Source organism: Eucalyptus grandis, chromosome 8 (genome assembly GCF_016545825.1).
Source record: "Eucalyptus grandis isolate ANBG69807.140 chromosome 8, ASM1654582v1, whole genome shotgun sequence".
NCBI lineage: Eukaryota > Viridiplantae > Streptophyta > Magnoliopsida > Myrtales > Myrtaceae > Eucalyptus > Eucalyptus grandis.
The window spans coordinates 55,685,088-55,700,676 of record NC_052619.1 but is presented as its reverse complement, the minus strand read 5'-3'; the positions used below and the strand labels follow the sequence as shown (position 1 = coordinate 55,700,676).

The window sequence follows — 15,589 nt, the reverse complement described above, 5'->3', positions numbered from 1 at the left end:
GTTCAACTTCTTCCTCGCCCGAGAGTCGCGCTTCTCCAGCAACCGCCACCGCCGCCTGGGGTCACGTGTCCCTAGTGATCACCGCCTAGGCAGGCGTGACTCGTGACCCAAGCGACGTTACGCAACCTCAGGTGGCATCACATGGGTCGCGCGGAACTTAGGCAACACCGCCTGAGGTAGTGCGGACCTCAGGTGGAATCGCTTGGCGTGCGCAAACCAGGCAACACCGCGAGTGGTCAGATCTAGTCGCTGGGGGCCAAATCTAGCCACTATGAAGCATTTCCTAAGGTCGGGCGACCTCAAGCGTTGCCTGGGTCGCGCCTGAGGTAGAGCGACCCAAGCGGCGTCACCTGAGGCAACCTCATACGGCATCGCTTGGGTCGCTTGACCTCAAGCGGTGTCGCCTGAGGCTACGCGACCTTGGCGTCCCGAGGCTTGAGGTCGAGCGCGACCCAGGCAACTGGATTACGTGACCCAGGGCGTCACCTCAGGTCGCTGACCTCAGGTGAGTCGCCTCCCCCCACCGCCACCACCGCTACCACCAGCCACCTCCCCACCACCGCCACGCCACTAGCCTGCTCCCCTCGGTTTTCCCTCTCCAGTTGCATCTCCTCCTCCCTTTTCATTTCTTTTTTCCTTTTTTCTTTTCACCTTAAAGTTACTTTGCAAAATATACTCAATCAAGCACACTTGCTTTCACAAAATGCCTCTTCACTCAAAGATACTTAGCCATTTCCCCAAAGTTGAACTAAACGGGCCCTAAATTTTGAGCTTTGGCATTAGCCCCCATGCCAAATTATGCATTTAGCATGGCATAGCCAAGTCAAATCATAACAGTGAGACCCTAATGACCTCGCCTAGATTGGGGGCGAAGGTCCTAGGCGAGGCCTTGCAACGACCCTTGCCTACTTTGGGCAACGTTGCCCTCGGCCACCCAGCGGCCCGTGAGGGCCCTTGCGGCCTTGCTTAAGGCCTTCGTGACTGGCAAGGGTCATCTTGATTGTCAGATATCATTAAGAAATAGCAATCCGTATTATCAACAATTTCTAGCAATTCTTCCCAATATGAAATGAATACCAACTAACACTTTGACTTTTTTATTTTATTTTATGGGAAACAAATTACCCTCATTGGCCCTACAGAAAAATACAAAATATAAATAAAAATTAAAAATTAAAAAAAAATCTATATAAGACATTTGGTTGAAATTGGCACTCAAGTGATTGAGTTTTCCTCGATGTGGCACTCAAGAGAGTAAAAAAAACAGTTTCAACACTCAACTGAGTGCCGTACGAAAGTTTTGTTGCCCCTAATATTCTTATGCCTAGATAATTGCCTCTTGGCTTAATGTCTAGATATTGATTCCTCCATGCAATAATTTGCTGCTTGATAGCAAAATGTGACATTTCATTTTGAAATTTGTTTGTTAAAGTACCATTTTCAAATTCACAGGATAACGAATGATCATTTCCTTTATTCATTTTTTTTTTCCAGAAAAAATGGAGTCCATGATCTTTTAAGATTTGGAGGATACAGATTTAGATCATGGACAAACCGTCCTGTATATCAAAACATGATCTCTTTCTTCTTCTTTCTTAGAAAATCAAAGTGTCATTTCGTTGGCACCCAATTTTAGCTCATAATTTGTTAAGGATCCTTTGAAACAAAAAGTAGTATCTAAGTCATGTAATCTCGTGATTGCATTAGATTTGACCAGACACTTCTTACGTGAGATTGTGATCTCAAACTCACACCTCGACGTAGAAGTACTCAACCAAGAATTCAACGGAGAAGAGCGAAGCTTGACCTACTTCTCAACTCAAAGTTTTTTTTTTTTTGGTAAGGATTCTCAACTCAAAGTTAATTCCTTCATCGACCAAAAAAAGTTCAAGAGTTGATAAAAAGTAAGCTCAGGCGGCGAGGAAAGCAATTGTAGAAGGAGAAGTCGGAATTTAATGTTGCCACAATAAGGGTGATAAAAAAGCTTACATATGAAAATTAATGTGACGAGTATAAGCACGGGCGATTAAGTGGTGTGAGTTATCTTCTCCTAATCATGACAAGTTATTAAGGGAATAGGGCAAAAACGTGGATCAAGCGGTTATTGGCAGGAATAAGAGAAATTTCGTAGACATTAACGTTGTCTTTACCATTTGTTGAATGGATACTATCTCTGCGTGCTTCTTCTTTTTGTTATGATTTGTTTATTGATTTCGAATCTGATCTATACTTTAGTTGGGGTCTAGAAGCTAGAGCATTTCCATCCTCATAATCATTTTATTTAATTCTTTTCCTTCATAAAAATGTCTTTCACTCATTTTTTTTCTTTGTTTTCCTTCTTGAAATTATAAAATGTACTTGTAAAGTTTAAAAACAAAGAGACTATCAACTAGCACTAAGAAATTTCGAACTTGGAATTTGAATCTGACATATCAAGATCGGTTCCAAATTTTTGCGACCTGAAATCTACACTCTAAACCCCCAAACAAACCATGTCGTTCCGGTGTAACCAATCAAATACTTTCTTTTATAAGGTTTCATTTTTCTTATTCCTTGGAAGTGTTGCTTGAAACTTCAATTATTTAGTTAAACAACTCAAATGCCTATGATAAATCTCTGAATCTGCTGGACTTGGAGAAATGGAGCACGAGTGTCTTCAATTCTTCTTGTACGGCCAAGTGATTGATCTACAGGTGGCTTGTGAGCTTCAAATGGTTGATTCACAATGGAATTGTGACGACTTTAAACAAATTACAATTATTGGAGTTATAATTACTATGGGAGCTACAAGTTATGCCCAATCAAGAAAAATTAGAATATCATTGGATAATTACAAAGTGATGACATTTTTCGAGCTATGAAGTGTAAGGAAAAGTCACTATTAGTCATGGAAAGTTACTAATCACATTGAATTACTTGTGTGATGACCCAAATCCTCAGTTAATCCAAAAATCCCCCTCCAAAAGCAATTCATAAAATTATCACTTTCTAAGAAAAAAGGACAAATTATCCCTCCAACTTTATCGATATAATTATTCGGGCTTCTTGCTCGCACCCGGCTCAAACTATAAATGGACCTCATGATTAGGTCCATCCGTATAAGGATAATTTTACACAACCAAAGGCCCAAGCAAAGAAAATAAGGAGAATCATTGGGAATAATGTTAGACGTACAAAATACAACTCACATAGATCAAATGAAGAAGCTGCACATAAGATGCTCGGCCTCCAATTGAAATTCGCCACCTCAAATGATGGACATGCTTTAGGTTTAGAAATTTATTCACATAAATAATTAATTGATCGAGAACAATTATTTCCATATATGACTGTAAAACACCAAAATCGATAAGCACAACGGAATTAAAAAATACCCGTTTAAGTCATTGCTTCACTCGAAAAGAAAATAAATCAATCAGATAATCAGAGATCTATTCGAATGCCATATCTTTCTTTCTATGACCTATTTCAGTATAACAACTTTTAATGTGATTAAACAACTGATAGGTATAACCTACTTTTTTATTGGTTAGAGAGGGAATCTAACAAACCCTAATTAATAGCGTGTCAACTAGACCCCTCCCATTACGGGCTTTAGTTAAACACAATTACTTACACTTTATTACTCAACTAAGCCCGTTATTAATAGATACCAAAACACAATTTAATAAGATCACTTGAGGGTTTAACAAATATTGAAATATCCACTAACCGATTTTTTAAAATAAAAATCAATTAATGTAAGCTCATATTATGGGAACTTTCCAACATTCTCCCATTTGGATTACATTAATTTATGGGAACTTTCCAACATTCTCCCATTTGGATTACATTAATTAACTTATTTGTATTTTGAAAAAGATTTTATATTGAAAACGACACTATCGGGTTAATAATTGAAATTTTTGTTTTATGTGACCATAACTTTAAAAAAAAAAATTCCAATAACGACATCTCAAAATCAATCTAATCATATATAACATCAGTATAAGATTATGTGGATCAATGTGTTAAATAATACCACAACACATGACCTTCTATAATCACATATAATAAGCATTATATTTTCATAGATTATGAGCTTAATAGTGTAGTAAGAAATAGTGCCAACATGTTATCAAAATATACACTATTTCTTATCGGTTCACAATGCAATTTCTCAACGACGTGAAACTACATTAGCGCAATTTCTAAACAACATGAAATTACACGACTAGGTCACAATCCAACATGAGATCTCATAATTAGTGATATTCAGTCGTCTTTAAACTAAAATTTATTTAAAGATACTGTTTTATACTTCCATTTCTCAGTCAACAAAAGAAAGGATAACGATAAAATCAACAATAACAATTATTAAGAATAAATGCTTTAATAGACATCATGAAAGTATTATCAGTTTGTCTATAACTATAATATCCAAAAATACAAATTATATAACTGTCACTAACAAAAGAAATCAAAAGAATCTAAAACACTCATATTCTTCATAAGTTCTTTAAAAAAAATGGGTTGTAAGCCTTTTGTTAGAGGATTAGCCAACATGGACTCAGTTCTGATATTCTCAATTACAATATCTCCCTTTTTGATCAAGTCTTTAATAGTATAATATTTAATCCAATCAATATTTCAACCGTGGCATTGTTGTTGTTTATAAGCCTTTGTCACATATAATGCAATAAGATCAATTATGGGCAATAAGCAATTCAACAAAAATAATTAGTCTATTTTAAACTCCTCTTTGGGCAGTGTATAATGTGTCATTATTTTCCACAACATGAAGTTTATAAAACAACAACAAGGAGAATTACATATAATTGTCAAGAATCCATCCCATTTGGACAAATAAATTCATTAAATTATACATCCCCATAATATCAATATAAATGAGAATTACTTTACCAATATATATATATATATATATATATATATATATATGAGAATTATATATAATTTTCAAAACATTTATCCCTTTTACGCAGATAAATATTTTTCAATTATATATCCCCATCTTTTAAATTTGAGAATCAATCTTCATGCTATTTTCCAAATTAACATACACAATAACCCCATTTGGGTGAGTTATTGTATATACTAATTTTTATCAATAGGGAACTCCAAAAATTTATGCCCAAAATTCATTTAACAATATAAAGCGATTTACAACATGTGCTTCCCAATATTATATTGCATTTATCAAGAGACAATTTTTGCCACAATTTTTTTAAATCTTTTTTTATTTCTTTTTTTTAATTTTTTTAAATATTTTGGACTGACCCGCGAGTAGCCCAGATTAGATCGCGGGGCCAGACCCGCGAGGCCCAAAATTCTAGCCCAGACCCGCAAGAGCCCATGCTCATAAGCTAAAAGAAATATGGGCTTATTTGGCCTCAACCCAAGTGAGTTATAGCCCTAAGATTCTGGGCGTGAGCCCAGAATCCGAATTTCGAATAGAATATGGGCAAAAAGCCCATATTTTGGCCCAAGCCCCGCTGGAAGAATTGGGCTCATGCCCATGAATAAAAAAAATGGGCTTAGACTCATTTATTTTTGGTTTTGGTATCACGCCCATAACCTTTCTTTTCCTTGGTTAATGGGCGTGAGCCCAGAACCTTTATTTTATTCTTGGTTCTGGCCCCAAGAACCTTTTTTTTTTCTTAATGGGCGTGAGCCCAATTTATTGGCTCAGCCCAGCTGAAAGTCTTCGTCAACCTCCAACCGGGTCAAAAAACACATATAATAGTTGATTTTTGATGAAATTTTTTCATGAATCTTACATCTAATATTAATATAATTGAATATAATTAATTAAACAAAGAACAAACGAAATAATGAACCATATTCAAGATTTAAAATTTCGGATTTTACACCTCCATGGCTGAAATTGATTTTCTCTTGTTTAAGCCAAAAACTTACCTTAATATAACCGAAAGATGCTAAAACATATATAAAATAATACCCATGCAACACTTTATAACAAACATCAATCAATTGCATGTAATTTAAAATTCTAGAACTTTTTCAATGTATAAACTCTAGAATTTCAAATTCAAAATTCTCACTCAATTCTCAACGAAATTATATAAATTATATATGGTTGAAAAGATCTCAACATGTAGAACAAAAGCCATAAGGTTTCAAGATTAATCGAACAAAAAATCCACACGAAAAAATAAAGACAATATTCGGTTCAAAGAGGAAAATTTCAAATTTGTACATGAAAAGAAAATAATTTTGGGTTTTATAATCATATATGACGTACTATGATATCACATGTAGAAATTTATTCACATAAATAATTAATTGATCGAGAATAATCGGATCCATATATGACTATAATACACCAAAATCGATAAGCACAGCGAAATTAAAACATATTTGTTTAAACAATTGCTTCACTCGAAGAAAAATAGATTAACCTGATATTAAAGATCTATTAGAATGCCAGATTTTTCCGTCTATGACCTATTTCAGTATAGCAACTTTTAATGGGATTAAGTGATTGATAGGCATAACCTACTCTTTTATAAGCTAGAAAGGGGACCTAGCAAACCCTAATCAATAGCTTGTCAACTGGGCCCCTCCCATTACGGGTTTCGATTAAACACAATTGCCTACTCAACTAGACATATTATTAATAGATGCTAAAATCCAATTCAATTAGATCATTTAAGTGTTTAACAAATGTTAGAATATCCATTAATCTGATTATTTAAAATAGAAAATCAATTAAAGTAAGCCTATATTATAGGAAATTTCCAACATTAGAGACAAAAAAAATCTCAATTAGTACTTCCAACATACCGTCGCGGTGCATTGAAGATAAAAATCTGAACATGCGGAACATGGAAAAACAACTGTCGCGCCAAGGCTGGAGATATGGAGGATCGAGGAAGGAGAGGGCTTGATGTGGACGATGATGACATGGGTAGGGCTACCTTGGCTCCTGATGAGTGAAGAAGCAATCACGAGAGTCCACTCAAGGGCGCACAAGCCATAACTGCTCTCGTCCATCCCACTGCCATCGCCGGCCTCTTCTCTCCGCTCGCCACCACTCGACCGAATACTGGGGCGACTTAATTCAAAGGTGCGATTGGGAGGATAAGGTTCTTTTTGTGGTCAAAGTGAAATTGAAAGAAGCAGCATAAGGGAAAGCGAGGTCATGGTTTGAGAATAGGTGTTCTGTGTGGACTGTTCATAGACGAGCGATGATATTTTGGTTGTATAGGCTCAAATTTGATGAGGTGAACTTGTCTTGAGTTTGGCGGAACTAATGTGATCAGGCACACGGTATAAATTCAATACTTTAATTCACTAATAGCAAACAATCTCACATTTGAGTCATCAAAATAAGGTTTTGAACCAAAAGGATGGAAATATTCTAATTGGGACTTTGGTCCAACCCCAATCTTTCTACTCTCTTATTGCAAAAAGATGGATACTTGAAGATACATGATTAGAAAAAAAAACCGCATTCAGAGTAATCTATGTATGTGTTCCAACTTTAGTAATTTAATTGTTGATAAATTATTCATCGAGCAAACAAGCCAAATCATCATCGAATGATTCAACAAGAATGTTCAATCACACGCATCTCTCAAAGATCTACTCAAACAAAACATCAAATACAATGATCAATTGATCTAGAAAGCAGCAATTACCATGCTAAAAAGCAAACCCAACTCAATTTCGCTCTCCGTCGTGTCCGGGCCATCAACCATTCTAATCACCGGTGTCTCACGCCGGCCTAGTAATGAAGTAATAAACGAACCTAGACAGTCCAAAACTTGGCCAACCCTCACTAGTAGATGGAGATTCATAATCAAGTTAATCATGATGATGCATGGAACAACTCCCAAAACGCCACTTCCGTAGAGCTTTGGAGGTGGTCCAGAAAAGGAGACGCCCCGGTACTTCTCAAATTGAATAACGTCGTAAAGGACTTGGACCCGCGAGATCAGGGCATTGATTGCCCCCGCTTCCGCAAGGACGAAGCTCGTCTCCGTGGAGAGAATCTACGGGCAAGAAAAGGACATCGCTACGGGTTTTAGGTGATGTACGCATAGTCACATTTGGTTTTTTGTAATGGTCGGAGTTCATTCTCCCTCCGAACCGGCAAAGCAAGTCAAGTCGTCCCGCAGATGTTCAAATCTCAATATGATAATTGAAATTGAATCGTAGATCGTTGTGTAGAATGATTGGTAGGGGCAAGGTAAATGAGAGTATTGATCGAAAGATCTTTTTTTTAGAGGATCAATAATCACACTTTTGACTCTAAAATGGGAACGTACATCGATGCTTGTACATTGAGCACTAGATGAGCTTGTATTATATGAGACCGGATCATCGCTGTTACAATATATCGATAATATCTTAATCGCATAAGCAATTGTTGAGTTATTGTAGCAGAAATAGAGTGAACAACTATCCATTATTATGACTTTCTTTTTTGATAATAACACAAATGGTTCTTAAATTTTAGCCCGATATGTTATTTGATCATTGAATTTTTAATTTGTTTAATGTGGTTCTCGAATTTTATCCTAATGTACAATGTCATCCATGGACTTTTAATTTGTTCAATACAGTATGTAAACTTTTGGTACGTATTCAATATAGTTTCTAAACTATATAAAAACATTCTATATAATCCTTCTATTAATTTAAGTTTAAGAATAATATTGAACATTTTCATATACTCTAGGGATTACATTGAACGTGTACCAAAAGTCTAGGCTAATGGACAATACGCAGTTCAGGGACTATATTGAATAAATTAAAAATTTAGAAATCAAATGGACAAAAATTTAGAGATCATTTGTGTCATCCCCTTTTACATTCAACTCCTTCATTTGTAGTCCTAATTGGTCAACCAAGACTAACGGAACAATGCCTGAATAAAAATGCCTCTCCATTCCAAAAATGTGAACTTTAAAACACTAGGGATGGATGCCCTAATTTCAAGTTTGCAATCTCTAATTAGTTGGACCTCATTACTCAAGACTCTTACCCACATGCTTTAAGTTAAAGCGAGGCTCTATTTCAACAGAAGTGTAACGCAAGATATGATAGGTTAAGGAAGGCTACGTTTATAAAATACCCCCTCCCCCCACCGATCACCATCGTCCATCAGTTTCCCATCTATGTGGCCCCATCCAGCCTAACACGGTTGATTCATCTTCTGTGCTGGCCTTTTGCTTTCGGTTGATATGGGCGGTTTGAGTTGTGCACGGTATCTCCTGGAAGTGATCGATTTGAAAGTTAGACTAATTTTGTTACGTATGAATCTACGGGACCCCAAACAATTAGTTCTAAAACTATTGATTTCGGTCCGGTTCCCAAGTCTATCAAAAAAATCAGTCTTTTTATGTTTTAGGCAAAAAAAAGGAAAGTATTATAATTAAGTATAAAAAATAAAATAATATAATTTCATGTGCGAGTCAATTATTATGTTCAGACCAAAAAAAAAAAAAAAAAAAGTAGTTACATTGTTATTTGTATATGTTAACAAATTGGACCCGATGCTTGCCCCTACTTGAAATTGTTTCACATTGGTCTTGCACACTTGCCATCGAGATTAAATAGAAAACGCTTCAAATGTTAATGGAGAAAAAACACCACACAAAGGACATTATTTGTGGCTGATGAGGTGGCCGACCCTCGTTGATCCTTATCCTTTAGTCCCCCCTCGGCGCTTGCTCTCTATTTTGTGGAGGTGTGTTTTGTAATTTTATTGGTTTATTTTCAATCTCTCTTTTTTTAATTTTTTTTAAATCTAACTCTAATTATAATAGGAGCAAAAAAAGCATCGTTCTCGTCATCTAGGCTCTTCATTGGCATGGTCACGTTGAAAGAGATGGTAATTAAAAAAAAAAAAAGAACTTAATTGCACTAATTAAATAATAATAATAAGATTTGTTTTTTTTTTAAATTTTAGAGCTTGATTGTACTTTATCAATAAATTTTAAAAAAATTGAATAAGTTGGATTAACAAAAGAAAGGCGAGGGATGTTATGGAATACGATTAATATGATTCCCGCCTATCAATACATGATGAAAAAAAGAAAAGATATTCTTCATTGCCAGATATTTTAATATACGGGATGAATCCATTTATTTTATTTCATTTTATTATCGTTACCATAATCTCGCATAAGAGCAAATATATGCATGCATATTATTATTTAGAAAAAAAAAGTCACAAAAAAATTATATTCATTATGATATAATTTACCCAAAAAAAAATTATGACATAAAAAACCTTGAAGTATACACATACTAACACATTTACATTAATTTTTTTGTTGCGATATAAAAAAATCCAAAACTTATGTCTATGTATCACATTTATCCTCCATCAATATTAAATCGAATGATTTTTTAATTTCACTTAACTCACATGGACATTATGTCAACACAGTGCTCTAACGTTTACATAGGTAGGTTTTTAACGGTATTTACTGATGCAATTCGAACGAAAAGTAAATGTGTTTTACAGAGACAAGTTTGAAATGTTTTAAGTCATAGAGAAAAATTTAAGATAAATATGTTAGGTTTTTTATGGTTTTTTTTTCCTTTACTATTTTCTTCAATTTTTCAGCCAAGATATTCGAAAATAAAAAATAAAAATCTAGAATATGAGGTGAAAAAGGAAACAAGAATTTATATTGCAATTTACAGCGCCCACGCATGCTCACGTGGTGGGTGCATGTCCTGTCTCCCGAAAACTGACCGAGGCACCTTCGTTGATCCAGTCTTCCTGACCGCCGTGGAACCGCCGTGGAACCGCATACTTGCAGTTCCACGCTCACCGGCCCGAGGAAGCGGAAGTCCCAGAGAGAGAGAGAGAGAGAGAGAGAGAGAGAGAGAGAGAGAGAGAGAGAGAGAGAGATGGCGGCGACCACCACCACCGGAGGCGGAACCTCCGGCGAGGGCCCGAAGATGGTGTGGAACCAGCCCCTGCAGAGGTTCGAGACGGAGGACAAGAAGGCCTACCTCCGGTACGCGCTCCGCGACGGGGCCAGGGTGATGGACATCGTCCACACCTTCGTCCCGCCCTCGAAGCGGGGGCCTGGGCTTGGCCTCCCACCTCTGCGTCTCCGCATTCCGACACGCCAAGACCAACTCCATGTCCGTCGTCCCTGCCTGCTCTTATGTCTCGGTCCGTTTGATGAAATTGATCTGACGATGGACCTGGATTTTTGTCATTTCTTTGGTGTTGCTTAGTGATTTGAAGGAATGAAGCAATCCAACTTTGTAGTTCAATTCCTGTTTTTGTTGTCTAGCATCACTCGTTCTTCCTGTAACCCACAGAATTGCTCGTGTCCGTGCTGTTTCTTTCCCTAATCCCCTTTCGCTACTTATAATCAGTAGACGCGGATCCATACCTTCTCGTGTTGGTTACTCTTACTGCATTGAGTTCTTCAATCACCATGTACAGAATTGTTTGGAAATGCTACTCATATGTAAATTTACTTCTAAATGTTCGGCGAAAATAAAGGCAAGTCTCTAAGTGTCTAGTGGATGCAGCTGCTAGCTTGAACTGCTCTATTCGTAGGTCTTTCTGGGAACCTGTCCCATAACTTGTAGCAGGGAATGGTTCCCCCCGCATAAAGATGCTTGTTCCCATATCGCATTTACAGATTCTTCGAGAGAGATTAAAAAACTTGCTATAATTCTGGTTTTAAATAGCTCTCTATTTTTCTCTTCTGTAATGCTATTTAAGCTCTGATTACAAGATATTCCATTTTCTCTTTTGCAACAGAACGTTGGGAATTTCTCATGGCCCTGATTACTAGATGCTATCACCTGTCTTTATGGTATGGTATAGTATAGTGGGAGACAATGCTAAGAGGATTGAGTGTGAAGTACTTCTTGGCCAAATTGTAGGGGATGACATTTTGAAGAGTCACGCTTTAAATATTACAGAAGGCAATTATCTGATTCGCACCACCAACACAGGACGATAAAAACATAATCCAATCCAACACTTGGTTCCGCATCTATCAGAGTTTGAACTAAGGGTGTGTTTGTTTGATGGAATACATTTTCAGGGAAAACATTTTTCTCATTTTCCAGCATTTGATTCATTCAGGAAAATTAGTCAGCGGAAATCGTCTTCCTAGTCAACAAGAAAAAATTTATTACCAAAGCTTAAATTCAGGAAAATGATTTCCCATTTAAAAGAACTGGAAAACATTCTCTGAATTTACCAAAGGTTAGATTTGGTGCTTGGTTTACATATATATATATATATATATATATATATATATATATATATATTATAAAAATATATTTTTAAAACTTCGAATTTCCTTTTTTTTTTTTTTTTAAAAATCGATTATTTATTTTTATTTTCTTCTTTTTCTTTTCTTTGCTTTTTCTTTTTGCTTCTTCTCCACCTGTCACTGGCCATGGAGACAATTGGCAAGCTCTGGCCTCACCAGATTGGGCAAGCTCACAGCCTTCAATAGCGAGGCTCCAGCTCACTCGAGGCCGACAAGCCTCAAGCCTCGCCATATCGGGCAAGCTCATGGCCTCTGATGGCGAGTCTCAAGCCTCGCCAGATTGGGTGACCTTGCAACCTCTGATGGCGAGCTGGTGAGGCTCGAGCCTTGCCACTAGAGGCCGACGAGCCTAGGGCCTTGCTAGATCGGGCAAGCTCACAGCCTTGGGTGGTGAGGCTCAAGCTCGCTTAATGCTGGCAAGCTTGCGGCCTTTGATGACAAGCCTCAAGCCTCACCTAATAGGCGAGCTCGCGGCCTCTAGCGACAACTCAAGCTCACCACTCATAAGCTGACTAGGAACAAACCACCACAGGAAGCAGAAGGGATAGCATGAGGAAGTAGAGGAGCGAAGGAGAAGAAGAAGGAAAGGAGAAAGAGAAAGAGAAAGAGAGAAACAAATAATAATAATAATAATAATAATAATAATAATAAAATAATAATAATAATAATAATAATAATAAAATTTTGATTTTTCTTTGTTGTTGAGATAAAGTGTGAAATTATTTTCTAATGGGATCCAAACAACAGGAAACGTTTCAATTATACATTACCAAACAAAGGAAAACAAATCTTATTCATGGAAAATGCTTTCTGAGAAAACATTTTCCTTTATTATTGAGTTTTTTGCAAAACACACATCCTAAAATTAGGAATAGACCTCGAAAGACTTAATGACCCGCCGTTTTGGGGAACTCCACTACCCGGTTGTTGTAAGCGCAACACTTGACTTCACGGCCGGTGAATCCCGCCGCACCGCCAGGGGCCTCATACTCCTTCTGCGTCCTCTCTTTACCGCCGGGATTTTGAGCCAACATGAAGAGGTCTTGCTGGAACACATTAATCGAAGAGACATTCCTCTCGGAACCACGGGGAGAATCGCCTCGACGAGGATCACCTTCCCATTGGCAGGCAAAGCCTCAAAACAGTTCTTTAGAAGTTTCGAGCAATGCTCATCACTCCAATCATGGAGTATCCACTGCAATTAGATGTCCATAGATTAGAGAATTGTAAAGAAGCAATGTGATTGTGAAGGCCAATGAGCTTTGATGTTGAAAATAATCTTGAAATCAGAGTACGAATTAATCCCAAGGGATATGGTGCAACTCTTTCGAGTAATGGGAATTTTACTATTGTTCCCTCGCCTTAAGGTTTCTCTGGATTCCTAGCGACATTTGTGGAGACTATTTAGGAAAAAACAGATTATTGTTTCGTGAAATGGTTTGAGCAGTGAAAGAGGAATTTTGCAAAGTGATGAAGAAAACAACTACAAGGCCTCACGCATCACAAGCTGGATGAACATTAGATAAGTTGACGTCTTTACCTTCATGAAAATGGCATCTCCTCTAGGAACACTCTCAAACATATCTCCACCAACATGCTCGACACCTAAAACACGAGACATCAACACATAATCACAAGAAGAGAACCAAGATATTGTCGAATGATGTCATTAGAAACAACGAGTTCAGTGTTCTTGCAGAGTGCTGGAGTCCTGGATTTGATTTACCTGGATAAGAAGGAACATCGGCCAAGACGTGAGGCAAGTCGAAGTTGATGCCCTTGATGTGGGGATTCTTGGAGGTGATCATCTTGAGATTGAACCCGACTCCGCCTCCCACATCGACCAGCACTTCGATGCCTTCAAACCCTCTGTAGACATCGAGTATTTTCTTCATGATGAGGGAAGTATGACTCGCCATGGCCCGGTTGTAAACTTGATTGAACCTATCGTCAACGGCAGGATACTCGAACGCCGTCATCCCGTATGCCCTCTCGAACGGAACCCCTCCTTCCATGATGACATCGTTCAAGTGGTACCTGAGATTAGTCCATGAAAAATGAAGCAGCCGTAGATCTGTACAAGTAGAATTCCATAATCTTCGGAAAAAAATCGTAAATATTTCATTGAATTGAGCGTTTTTCCAAAAATCACAATCGACGACACTGTGCGACTTGTCCCCATCAAGCGCTGCGATCATATTTTAGTTTCAGCCGTTCAACAAGTAACCTAATATTCACCGTTGGAATCGCCGAACAAAAGCACAGAGGCCATTGTTCATAGAAACTACTTTTTTGACTGGTGATAGTCCAAAAATAAAAATAATATTACCAACTCTCCATGAAGACCTTGTCGTGAATTAGCAGAAATATAGGACCAACATCTCCACCTTCTTGGTCCTTGGCAAAGAACCTGCACATGGGTCCCGGACCGTACTCTCTCTCCCCTCCATCTCCATCCCCGTCGCCCCTCCTCGACCGCCACTCGATCACGCCGTGGCTCGCCAGGAGGCGCATCATCCGGTCCACCAGGACCGGGGCCCCCGGGTTCTTGGCGCCGACCCAGCTCGTTATCTCAGTGGGCGAGAGGAACCCACCCGCGGAGATGAGGGCGTCAATGATGCCGAGCTCGAGGGCAGACTTGAGGGTCATCGGAAGCACCACCTCGCCAGCCAGCCGGACCAACAGCTTCCCGACTTCGTCCTCTTGATCGCGCCCTTCGCGTTCTTGGTTGTTGGCCATTGTTGGGTTTCTAGGAGCACTGACGAGAGAGTAGAGAGGGACAATTCTTAAGGGTTGTGAGTAATTATGTTGGACTTCTTCATCTATCTATATAGCTGAACTGTCCTTTCCTGCAAAATAAATTCACCGAAATATATAGTGGAATTATAACTCTAGATATTTTTTTTTTTGGTAGGAAAATTATAATTCCAGATAGTTAAATTATAAAAAGGTTATAAAAAGTTACATTTATCTATAATTATAAAGCCTACTCGAATCACGTGTTAAGATGATTAAGGACTCGTCAGTCAGATTTTCTGGCCTTTCCCCGCAGTCTCTCTTGCACGCAACTCCTAGTTTAATTCAAAACACCAAAAGAAAAAAAAAAAAAAAATCCAAAAATATCAAACCTAACGAAAAATCATTGTCTGTATCGTTTTCTTTATTTTACAATATAAGCTAATTATCCAAATAAAGTAATTTTTATTCTCCTTCTTTTCGGGATATCCCGTAAGCCCAACAAAAAAAAAGAAATGTTTTGTTCCCCAAAGTGGTAGGTAGGTACACTAAATGTTTTGACCAAA

General features: G+C 37.8%; 1 pseudogene; it reads right to left on the bottom strand.

Moving 5' to 3' along the window:
• Positions 1-12,994: 12,994 nt before the first annotated feature.
• Positions 12,995-15,095, bottom strand: LOC120286902 (annotated as a pseudogene).
• Positions 15,096-15,589: the final 494 nt, after the last annotated feature.